Here is a 13,762-nt window from a genome sequence, read left to right as displayed (position 1 = left end):
CCCCTCTAGGGGAGACCGAAAGCAATGGATGTCGAGTGGGTCTGACATAATATTGTGAGAGTCCAGTCCATAGTGGATCCAACATAATAGTAAGAGTCCAGTCCATAGTGGGGCCAGCAGGACACCATCCCGAGCGGAGACGGGTCAGCAGCGCAGAGATGTTCCCAGCCGATGCAAGTGGCGAGCGGTCCACCCCGGGTCCCGACTCTGGACAGCCAGCACTTCATCCATGGCCACCGGACCTGTGCCCCCCCCCCCCTCAAGGAAAAGGGGAGCAGAGGAGAAAAGAAAAGAAACGGCAGATCAACTGGTCTAACAGGGGGGCTATTTAAAGGCTAGAGTATACAAATGAGTTTTAAGATGGGACTTAAATGCTTCTACTGAGGTAGCATCTCTAATTGTTACCGGGAGGGCATTCCATAGTACTGGAGCCCGAATAGAAAACGCTCTATAGCCCGCAGACTTTTTTTGGGCTCTGGGAATCACTAATAAGCCGGAGTTCTTTGAACGCAGATTTCTTGCCGGGACATATGGTACAATGCAATCGACAAGATAGGACGGAGCTAGACCGTGTAGTATTTTATACGTAAGTAGTAAAACCTTAAAGTCACTTCTTAAGTGCACAGGAAGCCAGTGCAGGTGAGCCAGTATAGGCGTAATATGATCAAACTTTCTTGTTCTTGTCAAAAGTCTAGCAGCCGCATTTTGTACCAACTGTAATTTTTTAATGCTAGACATAGGGAGACCCGAAAATAATACGTTACAGTAGTCGAGACGAGACGTAACGAACGCATGAATAATGATCTCAGCGTCGCTAGTGGATAAAATAGAACGAATTTTAGCGATATTACGGAGATGAAAGAAGGCCGTTTTAGTAACACTCTTAATGTGTGATTCAAACGAGAGAGTTGGGTCGAAGATAATACCCAGATTCTTTACTGATTCGCCTTGTGTAATTGTTTGGTTGTCAAATGTTAAGGTGGTATTATTAAATAAATGTCGGTGTTTAGCAGGACCGATAATCAGCATTTCCGTTTTCTTGGCGTTGAGTTGCAAGAAGTTAGCGGACATCCATTGTTTAATTTCATTAAGACACGCCTCCAGCTGACTACAATCCGGCGTGTTGGTCAGCTTTAGGGGCATGTAGAGTTGGGTGTCATCAGCATAACAATGAAAGCTAACACCGTATTTGCGTATGATGTCGCCTAGCGGCAGCATGTAGATACTAAAGAGTGCAGGGCCAAGAACCGAACCCTGAGGAACTCCGCACGTTACCTTAACATAGTCCGAGGTCACATTGTTATGGGAGACGCATTGCATCCTGTCAGTAAGATAAGAGTTAAACCACGACAAAGCTAAGTCTGACATACCAATACATGTTTTGATACGCTCTAATAAAATATTATGATCGACGGTATCGAAAGCAGCGCTAAGATCAAGAAGCAGCAACATAGATGACGCATCAGAATCCATCGTTAGCAGTAGATCATTAGTCATTTTTGCGAGGGCTGTCTCCGTAGAGTGATTTGCCCTGAAACCGGATTGAAAAGGTTCACAGAGATTGTTAGACACTAAGTGTTCATTTAGCTGCTGTGCGACAATTTTTTCGAGGATTTTCGAAATAAAGGGAAGGTGGGACACCGGTCGGTAGTTTACCATGAGGTCAGGATCAAGGTTAGGTCTTTTGAGCAGAGGATGAATAACCGCTTTCTTGAATGCTAGGGGAACAGTGCCAGAGGAAAGTGATAAGTTTATAATATTTAGCACTGATGGACCTAATAATACAAATAGCTCCTTGATAAGTTTCCCAGGAAGTGGGTCAAGTAAACATGTTGTTTGTTTTATCCCACTTACACGCTGTAATAGTTCCTCTAATGTTATTTCATCAAAAAGAGAGAGACTATTTTGTATTGCAGTATCCGTCGTAGATACAGTTGTATCTGTGTTCATAGAACCCAGTTGTAGCTGGGATGCGTTGTCTTTAATCTCCTTTCTAATGAGTTCAATTTTCTTATTAAAGAAATTCATAAAGTCATCTGCCGAGTGGGTGGAGCTATTGGGAGGAGTCCCTTGTTGGGTTAGCGATGCTACTGTACTAAACAAAAATTTAGGGTCGTTTTTGTTGAGGCGGATGAGATTTGAGTAATATTTAGCTTTAGCTAAGGTAAGCATGCGTTTATACGATATTAAACTATCACTCCATGCTTGATGGAAAACCTCAAGTTTAGTAGCGCGCCATTTGCGTTCCAGCTTTCTACATGATAATTTATGAGCTCTGGTTTCCTCTGTAAACCATGGGGTGCGCCTTTTAGGGGCCCTTTTTTGTTTTAGCGGTGCTATACTATCAATGGTTTTGCGCAGGGCATTGTCAAAGTTGTTAGTGAGGTTATCAATAGAGCCGACATAATTTGGGAATGGTGCCATTACCGAAGGCAGTAGGTCAGCAAGAGTCATCGTTGTGGCGGCATTAATGTTGCGGCTGCTATAGCAGTTATTATTATTATTAGTTTGTTGACAATGAGTCAGAACTTCGAATTTTATAAGGTAATGATCGGACATTACTTTAGTATACGGGAGTACCATAACTTTGGAGGTGGTGACACCCCTGACCAGCACTAGATCTATCGTATTGCCGTTGCGATGCGTAGGTTCATTTATTATTTGTGTAAGACCACAGCTATCAATTATAGTCTGGAGCGCCACGCACTGAGGGTCCGATGGGGTATTCATATGGATATTAAAGTCCCCCATTATGATTATATTGTCTGCGTGCGTCACTAGATCAGCAACGAACTCTGAGAATTCATTAATAAAGTCCGAGTAGGGCCCTGGGGGGCGGTAGATAACAGCCATATCGAGAGGCAGCGGTGCGACAGACCTCATAGTAAGCACCTCAAACGATTTGTATTTATTATTTAGGTTAGGGGTAAGGTTAAAGTTTTCATTGTATATTAGTGCGACCCCCCCACCCCTTTTAAGGGGACGGGCAATATGCGCATTCGTATAGTTAGGAGGAGATGCCTCATTTAGCGCAAAAAATTCGTCTGGTTTGAGCCAGGTTTCGCTAAGACCAATGACGTTAAGATTGTTGTCTCTAATGACCTCATTAACTAATAACGTTTTGGGAGACAATGATCTTATGTTTAAAAAGCCCATATTATAAGTATTGGGCTGTTTTGACGAGTTTTTGTTTAAATTATCCGTAGTAGAAATATTAATAATGTTGCGTTTATTATACGTAGTGCACTTTAAATAGTTTCGACCATATCTAGGAATTGATACGACGGGAATTTTCAGATTGTTTGCTTGATGCCTCGATCGACTGAACGCATCATGATTTGCCACCTCAGTAGAATGCATATCTACCCCGGACACATTCACAACAGAAAACACATTATGTGAGTTGTGTGTTATTCTAAGAAAATTGCTATGCGTACAGGAATTATCCAGCCTGGCGCTGGCTAGTTCTAGCTTAACTGACTCCTCACCCGGACTAGCAGGCTCTGTAATTGCCTGTGACCGGGCTTGCTCTAGTGTAGTTAGTCAAATGTGACTTAAACAGTAGTCTATATTCTTAGACAGGATGATGGCGCCTTCCTGGTTAGGGTGAAGGCCGTCCCTCATCAGCAAGCCTGGTTTGCCCCAGAAAGAGGGCCAATTATCAATAAACGTTAGTCCCTGTTGTCTACAGAAGCTAACCAGCCACTTGTTAAGCGAGACTAATCTGCTATATCTCTCATCATTGCCTCTCGCAGGCAGGGGGCCAGAGACAATTACTCGATGCCTGGACATCTTTCTAGCGAGATCACAAGTCCTGGCTATGTTTCTCTTTGTAATCTCTGACTGTCTCATTCTAGTGTCATTGGAGCCAACGTGTACAACTATATTCGCATAACTAGTGGTGCGATTAGCCTGTCGTACGTGTTTACTAGGCCTGTTGCGAGTTAGCTCCCTAAGATTAGCCTCTATGTCAGGTGCTCGGGCCCCCGGGATGCACTTAATTGTGGCTGGTTTGCTAAGCTTTATGTTTCGGGTGATGGAGTCCCCTATGACTAAGGTGTGGTGCCCGGTAGACTGGGGTGTAGGACTAGCTAAAGAGCTAAATCTATTATGCGTCTCAACCGGTACACCGTAGCTTGTAGGTCGCTTAGGACTGCTACAGGCTGGGCTAGTTAGCTCGCTACAGCTAACGCTAGCAGATGTGTCCGCAACATCTAAAGTTACGAGATTACTCTGCTCTAACTGGCGGACACGGCCCTCTAGCAGAGCCAGCCTCTCCGTGAGTAAGGTGCAAGACGCGCAGGAAGCCATACTCACGGTGTTTTCTGTCACCGAGTGAAGTTCCTGCTGTCTTCCGCGAAGTCCTGGTCACGGTGTGCAGGAGTAGACTCCTTCTGACCGGCGCCCGGCGACGCCTTTCTCCGCGCTAGCTTCGTTAGCTTAGCAGCTAGCTGCTAGCTAGCTGCGGGAGGGGTGGAGAGACAGAGATCGGGTGATTTGCAAGTTAAATAGTACTACTAAATATGTTGAGAAAGTAATAAAGAAAGCTGCAGAACAATTTAAAAGCACACAAATAGAACGATACTTAGCTTTTTCGAAACAGCGAGCAGTCAGCGAGCAGTCACGCACGGTGAACCGGAACCGGACTTAGATAACTTAGAATTTCATGGCTGCAACACGTGCCAAAGTAGTTGGGAAAGGGCATGTTCACCACTGTGTTACATGACCTTTCCTTTCAACAACACTCAGTAAACGTTTGGGAACTGAGGAGACACATTTTTAGAGCTTCTCAGGTGGAATTCTTTCCCATTCTTGCTTGATGTACAGCTTAAGTTGTTCAACAGTCCGGGGGTCTCCGTTGTGGTATTTTAGGCTTCATAATGCGCCACACATTTTCAATGGGAGACAGGTCTGGAATACAGGCAGGCCAGTCTAGTACCCGCACTCTTTTACTATGAAGCCACATTGATGTAACACGTGGCTTGGCATTGTCTTGCTGAAATAAGCAGGGGCGTCCATGGTTTTTTGATCAAAGTATTTCTGACTCAGAGATATAAATAGAAAACTTTTCAGTTATCAGAAAGGACAGGAATTAACACGGTGGGGGCGTTTGTATGTATATTCACCAAGATATTAAATACATAACTCGCACTGATCTTAACCACAACGACCTGGAATCTGTGTGGGCGGAAATCAAATTTAAAAACACCAAGACGGTACTAATAGGGACTGTTTACAGACCCCCTAATCAGAGTAATTTCTATGGGGCTCTGGAGGAGTGCTTGGCTGGGACGTACAACTTGGAGAAAATTATAACTGGGGATCTGAACACAGATATTCAACGCAGAGATGCGCCTGTCTTTATATCCTACAGCAAGTTTTGTAATCTGCACGGTCTTTCCCAGCTAATAGCGCTACCTACAAGGGTGTGTGATTCCACCCAATCAACCATAGATCTCATTCTCACTTTAGACCGGCCTAAAATAAAAAATAGTGGGGTCATGATCTGTGGTCTTAGCGACCACTATCTAACCTTCTGCATCCGCAAAATAGCTAAACCCAAAGCCAATGGCCACATAACGGCCCAATCCAGATCCCTTAAAAATACTCCAGTGATCATTTCAATTTAAAATTAGATGAGTGGGACTGGTCCCCTGTGCTCGCGAGCAACCTGGTCGATGTTGCTTGGGATCGCTTCAAAACAGTGTTCCTAAAGATACTAAATGACATGGCTCCCGTGAAAACAGTCAGGATCAAAGCCCGCTCGGAACCATGGATGAATCCGGACCTATTAGCTGCCATAAAAGACAGAGACAGAAAATACTCAAAATACCAAAAGTGTAAAACAGAAGTAGATAAACAACCCAATAATATCAACCTCAAATCACTCCTTTCAACTCTCAAAAAGCAATGCAATAAATTAAGAAATAAGTCAACCAACCTGACTAAATCCTTAAAAAAAAATTACATTAACGACAAAATAGAGGAAAACACAAATAAGCCACGTGAGCTCTGGAAAATTCTCAACAACCAGCTTCCTGGTTGCAGCCAGAAACTTAAAACCAGACTCACCAACATCAGCATCAAGGAGGGTGACTCCCTCATTACAGACAAAATGGAGGTAGCAAGCAGACTTAACGCCTTTTTCACCAGCATAGCCGTAACTCTTGTCAACAAGCTGTCCCACCACTCTGGTCCCTTTGGTGTAGAACACATTGAAGCCTTCTACGGAAAGCTGGGAGTATCCACCAATGATTTCAAATTAGAAATGGTCACAGCTGATGAGGTGTTTAAAAAACTTGAGCGCGCTCCACCCAAACAAGGCCACCGGCCTTGACAATATCCCCTCCAGATTCCTCAGGGACTCTGCCTCCATCATTGCCCCGATCATCACGCACATAATAAACCTATCAATTACACAAGGCCAAGTACCAAAAGATTTTAAGATAGCAAGAGTAACTCCCCTCTTTAAAAAAGGAAGCAAATTGGAACCTGGCAACTACCGACATGTTTCTATTCTGAGTTCCATTTCGAAAGTAATGGAGAAAATAGTTTATGAACAGGTCGATAGTTACCTTGCCACTATAAACTCATGTACAAATTCCAATCCGGCTTCAGAACTAACCACTCCACTGACACATGCCTTCTCTATCTGACCGACCACATCAAACATGAGGTGGACGCGGGCAAATACTGCGGCATGGTCATGCTGGACCTTCAGAAGGCCTATGACACCGTTAACCACGGTGTACTGTTGGATAAGCTCAGAGCAATCGGATTTAACAAAACCTCATCAAGCTGGATCCAATCTTACTTGGAGGGGAGGGAGCAGGTGGTAGAGGTGAACGGCACCGTGTCCCCCCCCCCCTCTCAGTGAGCTGCGAAGTCCCCCAAGGCAGTGTATTGGGGCCTTTACTGTTCCTAATATACATAAACGACTTGTCATCGGCATGCGACTGTGAATTGTTCTTGTTTGCGGATGACTCGGCCTTGCTGGTATCAGACAAGGACAAGTCACAGGTGGAGAAAATCCTCAGTGCTGAACTCTGTAGAACATGCACCTGGCTCGCTGACAACAAGCTATCCATACACTTGGGTAAAACGGAATCCATCCTATTTGGGTCCCACATCAACCTTAAGAAAGTCAATGACTTCACTACAAAAGTGGATGACATTGTTATCACCAGCAAAGATGAGGTCACCTACCTAGGTTCCATTCTAGAGGCTAATCTTTCCTGTGATAAAATGGCAACCAAGGTAATCAAAAAGGTCAACCAACGAACAAGATTGGTAGAGTGGCCGTGCCAGCAATCGGAGGGTTGCCGGTTACTGGGGTTCAATCCCCACCTTCTACCATCCTAGTCACGTCTGTTGTGTCCTTGGGCAAGACACTTGCTTCCTGATGGCTGCTGGTTAGCACCTTGCAAGGCAGCTCCCGCCATCAGTGTGTGAATGTGTGTGTGAATGGGTGAATGTGAAAATACTGTCAAAGCGCTTTGAGTACCTTGAAGGTAGAAAAGCGCTATACAAGTATAACCCATGTATCATTATTTATTTACTTGCTGTCCATATCCTACCAAGTCAGACCTACACTGTTCCAATATCCATTTCTTGTCATGTGTGTGTAATCATATTTTGTTTTAAGTCATGTTTTGTTTAGTTTCTGGCTTTTCACTCCCTTGTCTTGTTTGCATGATTACCCATTAGTTTCACCTGTTCCACGTTTGGACTCATTGTGCACTCTTGTTTGTCACCATAGCAACCATTAGTTTTCACCTGTCACGTCACGCACCTGTTTCACGTTTTGAGTCACGCACCTGTTTTCGTTAATCATGTCTGTGTTATTTAAGCTTTTCATTTTCTGTTGTTCGTCCTGGAGTCATAGCCTTTCTCACCCTGCTGTCCTCGCGTTTCAAGCCCTGTTCACGATCCCATGCCACAGTAAGTTTGTTTATTAAGCCACAGTTAGTGTTTTGTTTAATTGTTCATAGTTTCTGCCAATGTGCAAGTTTTGTGTTTTATAGTCTAGTTTTGTACCTCCGCCCCTGTGCGCGCTTTTTGTTTGATCCTTTCTTTGTAGTTATAGTGTTAAATAAATCATGTACCCACCTTCAAGCCATGTCCGATCCAAATTCTCTTGCATCTTGGGAAAACAAAAACTCCACAGTCCAAGTCATGACATTATGACTCCAGCAAATCGCTTTCCCGCAAAGAATTTGGTCGAAGAAGGAAGTTGGGAGTCGTTAGGAGCCATGGCGGAGTGAGACCTGACGTGGGGGCCAAATGGGAAGCTTATTCCTATTAGCTCCATTTGGTCCGAGGACGAGGCTGCGTCACCGCAATCCCGGAAGCGCCGCTCCAGACCGAGGACGTCAGGGAAGGCGAGCAGACCGCACGCAGCGCTCCCGCAGGCTCCTCCCACTCCGGGCGGAAGCAGGCTGCTGCCAGCTCCGCAGCTCCAAAATGACGTCACAGACCAGGATTGTTTTTTCAACTCTTTTTCTTTTGATCACTCACCTCCAGCAAAAGACTCCAATCCCATGACCATGATTCAACACTACCAAAATATGATTTTGAACATTAGATCCTGTCAAGACAAGCCACCCAAATTTCATGCCCCGCCCCCCAGGACTCAAGTCACGCCCAAGTCACAAAAAAATTTTTTTTCACCCACAAAAACACAGGTACAAAAAAGACAATTTGGACAATTTAATGGGGAAGTTTCTGCCCTCCTCCGCCCACCCCTACAGAGAGTTCCAGACCGCAGAGAGCGCGTCTGGTATCCGCCCCTTGAGGGGGGGGCTGGGGTCGGGAGCTGTGTAGGTGGGGTGACTCTGCATCACCATGTCAATCCACAGCCTCCAGCACGACCGCCCTCACCAGTCTTCCGACCCGTCAAGCCACAGCCTCCAGCACGACCGCCCTCACCAGTCTTCCGACCCGTCAAGCCACAGCCTCCAGCACGACCGCCCTCACCAGTCTTCCGCCATGCCAAGCCGCAACCCCCAGCTAGGCCACCTCCACCTGCACCAGTAGCAGCACCACGGCTAGCACCACAGCTAGCTGCTCCAAGGCTAGCACCTGTCGCCGCACCAAGGCTAGCACCTGTCGCCGCACCAAGGCTAGCACCTGTCGCCGCACCAAGGCTAGCACCTGTCGCCGCACCAAGGCTAGCACCTGTCGCCGCACCAAGGCTAGCACCAGCTCCATGCCAAGTCCAAGACCCTCCACGCCAAGTCCAAGACCAAGACCCTCCACGCCAAGTCCAAGACCAAGACCCTCCACGCCAAGTCCAAGACCCTCCACGCCAAGTCCAAGACCAAGACCCTCCACGCCAAGACCAAGACCAAGACCCTCCACGCCAAGTCCAAGACCAAGACCCTCCACGCCAAGTCCAAGACCAAGACCCTCCACGCCAAGACCAAGACCAAGACCCTCCACGCCAAGACCAAGACCAAGACCCTCCACGCCAAGACCAAGACCCTCCACGCCAAGACCAAGACCCTCCACGCCAAGACCAAGACCCGCCACGCCAAGACCAAGACCCGCCACGCCAAGACCAAGACCCACGCCTAGGCCAAGACCAAGACCCACGCCTAGGCCAAGACCAAGACGCGCCACCTAACTCTGCCCCGGTGGATACGGGGACACGTGGTCTGGCGACCCACCGCCATGTCCCCCTCCCGCCCTCCCATGACTCTTGTTAATTTTTTTATGGACATCTGGTATCTGTCCTTAAAGGGAGGGGCTCTGTCATGTCTGTGTAATCATATTTTGTTTTAAGTCATGTTTTGTTTAGTTTCTGGCTTTTCACTCCCTTGTCTTGTTTGCATGATTACCCATTAGTTTCACCTGTTCCACATTTGGACTCATTGTGCACTCTTGTTTGTCACCATAGCAACCATTAGTTTTCACCTGTCACGTCACGCACCTGTTTCACGTTTTGAGTCACGCACCTGTTTTCGTTAATCATGTCTGTGTTATTTAAGCTTTTCATTTTCTGTTGTTCGTCCTGGAGTCATAGCCTTTCTCACCCTGCTATCCTTGCGTTTCAAGCCCTGTTCACGATCCCATGCCACAGTAAGTTTGTTTATTAAGCCACAGTTAGTGTTTTGTTTAATTGTTCATAGTTTCTGCCAATGTGCAAGTTTTGTGTTTTATAGTCTAGTTTTGTACCTCCGCCCCTGTGCGCGCTTTTTGTTTGATCCTTTCTTTGTAGTTATAGTGTTAAATAAATCATGTACCCACCTTCAAGCCATGTCCGATCCAAATTCTCTTGCATCTTGGGAAAACAAAAACTCCACAGTCCAAGTCATGACATTTCTCTGTTCTCAATTGTTGATGACTGATGATAACAACCAGACCTACCCCCTACCCCCCTCCCCCCCCACACCCCAGATTGTAAATAATGTAAATAATTCAATGTGATTATCTTGTGTGATGACTGTATTATGATGATAGTATATATCTGATAGTATATATCTGTTATAAATTCCCTCTGTCAGTGATTAAGATAGAAGATAAAGTTCCCTAGTTAATGTTAATTGTTGAATATAATTGACTATATTATTGCTCACGTAAACAAGTTACTAATGTAGTCATGCACCTTTAAGTTGAGTTTTTTTTGAGTCAGGCAGTTTACCGGGCAGCTATGTTTACCTCTCGGGGTCCTTCGGGCAATGTGTTGAACAGTGCGTATGTTGGAGTGTGTTTAGCTGCTGCTGCTACAAAGTCACATATAAAGAAGTTGAAACGTAAAACGGTGTCCTTATTCCCTAACCGGAGTACGCTCACGGGTGAAGAGTCCCAGCACAACAACAACATCAATTTATCCATATAGTTCTTCAATATTGGTCCTTCGAGCCGGATTGCTTCACTCGCGACGGAGAAATGGACACCGCGCTAACAACCGCGGCAGACGGCGGCGCACTCGGAGCAAGACAGCGACAGCTTCCAACTCGTCTAGAAAGCTACCAGGTTAGCCTTCCACAGTCCCTCATTCCTCACGGTGCCCGCGCGCAGGACCGAGGAGAGAGCGTCGGCGCCCAGCGGCTGCAGTCACTCAGCCTACAGACCGAGTCTGTGTGTATGGAGGATCAGCCGCACGGAGCGCACGCTAACCCCGATCGTCCATTATCGCCGGGAGCGGCCGACAAGGTGAGCGAGTGGAACATGGCGATACATGCTAGAGACTTGCCCAGCCAGCTAACATGCCATATGAGCCATCCATCGGCGGCACACGCGGGGCGGAGCTATCAAAGCAGGCAGGGTTCTCCTGTTCTGCGGCCACCAGCTATTCTCAATATGAGCGTCCCAACATATCAATCACCCTGGCTAAGCTGTCCAGGAGTTCACAGCACCCCTCTGTCACAGCCATCCAGCCTCCATCTTGGATCATCTAGGCTGCTTCAGCATGAGCCACACCTGTCTACACTGCCACATACCACCTCTACACCACTAAAGCTTCAAGCAGCGATGACTCCTACACCAGGTAGTAGACAGGAGAACTACACACTGACGCAGTCTCTGCCTTCAACTGTGACATCTGCATGGGCACCGTCTCCCCTCACTACGCTGAACGTTTCTATGCTGCAGCCTACACCTCAAGCTTCACAAGCAGTGAGTTATGCCAGCCCACAGACATCAGTTACATCAGGCTACCCGTCTAACCAGCCTACCACAGTAATGATTAACAATGTACAGGAAAGAGTGCCACCAGCTGCACAACTGCAATACCTGCCCATGCAGAAAACACCAGTAAATCTAGCACCAGTGCAGCAATACACCCCACTCCCGTCCGCACAGCCAGTGTGGCAATACACCCCACTCCCGTCTGCACAGCCCGTGCAGCAACACGCTCCACTGTTTGCACAACCAGCCTATCAACTCCCCCAGATAGCAACAGCGCCATGTTCTGCACCACAGCTACCTGTTGCGGCTGGCACTCAGCCAGTTATCAATCCATCGCCCTACAGCGCTGCCACTCCCCTGGGGACTGTCTATCATCCTCCATCAACCATCGCTACACAGCCATTATACCAGTCACCACTGCCACCGCAAAACCAACAGCTGCAACTCTACCAGCCTGTGTCTCCGCCGTCAACTCAGCCAGCATATCAACTGGTGTCTCCCCCTGCTGGTTTCACTCTGCAACAGCCCCCATCAGCTCAACAGGTTCAGTACAGCCCCCAGTCTCAGTATACACCACTGCAGGTACCGTACACTACCCAGTCCCCCAGACAGCCTGTTCCAATACCTGAACTACCTAAGTTGGTGCATGACAGTGAGAGAGAGTTTGCTGACTTAAAAATGGCGTTAGATCACCTGCTCAATCCACACACTGAACTTTCTGAACATTACAAATACCGTGTGCTTATGGAACACTTGGTCCTGGATGAAGCCAAGCTAATAGCTCAGTCACATAGACATTATGTACAGCCCTACACTGCCGCCATGCAGGCTTTGCAGAGACAGTACGGGCAACCACATCAGTTGGCACAAAGTGAGATTGCAGACATCCTGAACTCTCCTGATCTCAAATCAGGAGACCCTAAATCTTTCCAGAGCTTCGCCCTCAACGTTGACTTGCTGGTGGGAATGCTAACCTCATTGGAAGGGCCTAATGGGATGGAAGTGATGTCTACTGGCCATGTTGACCGGCTACTTAGCAAACTCCCTAGACACATGAGAGACAACTTTGTGGAGCATCTGCAGGTTCAGGGGCGCCTTAGCACCAGCAGCCTAAATCCATACAACCTCAGAGACCTCGCAGAGTGGCTCAAGGTGAAGGCAGAAGCTCAGAGACTGTCCGCAAAAATGGCACAGCGCCATCGAGCTGAAGGAGCACAGCCTGCCAATCGAGACAGACCTGTCCCTACTCCCCGGCCTCGGACTCGGCCTGTTTCTGTGTATCACGGTGCAGACCAGCCCAAATCAGCCGAGACGACTCGGCCAGCAGCTAAGCAACAAAAGTTTAAAAGGATGTGTCTCTTCTGCAAGAGTACAGAGCACTACTTGTCGCAGTGTCCAGATATTATTCAACGCTCAACACAGGAAATCGAGAAGTGGATAACAGGCGGAAAGCGCTGTCGTAACTGTGGCCGTACTAACCACGATGAAGAGAGCTGCACGTTAAAGAAACCTTGCAGTGAGTGTCAGGAGATCCACCTGAGAGTGCTGCATGACATCACCAGGCCGGGCCCCCAAATCTTCCTCATCACACCCAAAGACTGCACCTCAGCGGCTAACTCAATGCAGGGAGGGAAAGTATACCTCAAGGTGGTGCCAATCATCATCAGTCATGGGACCAGATCACTGCAGACCTATGCAATCCTCGATGATGGAGCTGAACGCACTATAATACTCCCGGCTGCAGTTCGAGACCTGAAGCTCAGAGGCAGAGCAGAGTCCCTCACCCTGCGGACTGTTCGTCAGGATGTGGTTCACCTCACTGGAGCATCAGTCGACTTTCATGTAGCTTCCCCAGCATCACCATCACAGCAGCATTTGGTTGAGAGGGCCTACACAGCAGGTCGACTTACCCTGACAGAGCAATCTTATCCAATAGCAGCGCTCCAGAGACGCTACCGCCACCTGAGAGGATTACAACTGCAGAGCTTTAATAAGGTGCAACCACTGCTGCTCCTTGGTGCAGATTACACTCACCTGATCACTGCTACGGAACCTGTGAGGTTTGGCCCAAAGGGAGGACCCGTGGCTATCCATACAGCACTCGGCTGGACACTCCAAGGCCCAGATGGTT

This window comes from Nerophis lumbriciformis, linkage group LG06, assembly GCF_033978685.3.
Source record: "Nerophis lumbriciformis linkage group LG06, RoL_Nlum_v2.1, whole genome shotgun sequence".
NCBI classification, from domain to species: Eukaryota; Metazoa; Chordata; class Actinopteri; order Syngnathiformes; family Syngnathidae; genus Nerophis; species Nerophis lumbriciformis.
Note: the sequence above shows the minus strand (reverse complement) of the source record.